The sequence below is a fragment of the Rhinopithecus bieti genome, unplaced genomic scaffold (genome assembly GCF_001698545.2).
Source record: "Rhinopithecus bieti isolate Rb0 unplaced genomic scaffold, ASM169854v2 scaffold_641, whole genome shotgun sequence".
NCBI lineage: Eukaryota > Metazoa > Chordata > Mammalia > Primates > Cercopithecidae > Rhinopithecus > Rhinopithecus bieti.
In genome coordinates, this window is record NW_016803417.1 from 3,297,267 (window position 1) to 3,297,912 (window position 646).

Below are 646 nucleotides of genomic sequence, written 5' to 3' on the forward strand. Positions count from 1 at the left end.
AAAAAAAAAAAAAAAAAAAAAAAAAAGGAGGCGGGCACAAAGAACATTCCTGCCAAATCTGTTTCTTCCCTGAAGGACTGCAAGCTTCCAAATGCCAACGAGGGAGAAACAGCTGAGAGGCTGAACGCCTTATAAATAAGTAAACCCACCCTAACCTCTCTGTTTACTTCGTGGACTAGACACAGCACTATAACCTTCCCTCACCTGCCATCTTCGCTAAAATATTTACAAAATACGGAAAACAATCCCTGGGGCGGGGCTGGCGGGTTAGGGGGTGGCTGAAGCATGGAATCTGGTTTTGATTTAAAAAGATGAATAAATATCTTATTCTCTGCAGACCGTAGTCTCTTCCCTCTCACCCCGTATTTAAGACCAATTAAGGCTACAAATTGTAATCTGCTGGCAAGTCACGGTTTTGAGACCTTTTTGCTCCAATTTTCCTTGAAATACAGTACTTTGGCCGGACCAGTAGGTCAGTGTTTGGTGAGACAATTTTATTTTTAGTTTTATGAAGTGTGAAAGAATGTTAGGAGATTTTAAATCAGGGCCCTATTATTTTAGACTCAGATTAATGTAGGTGCTTGACTCTTAAAACTGTTCCTATGCAGTAGTGTTATGAAAAGTATGATTTATCCCTTATTTCGTA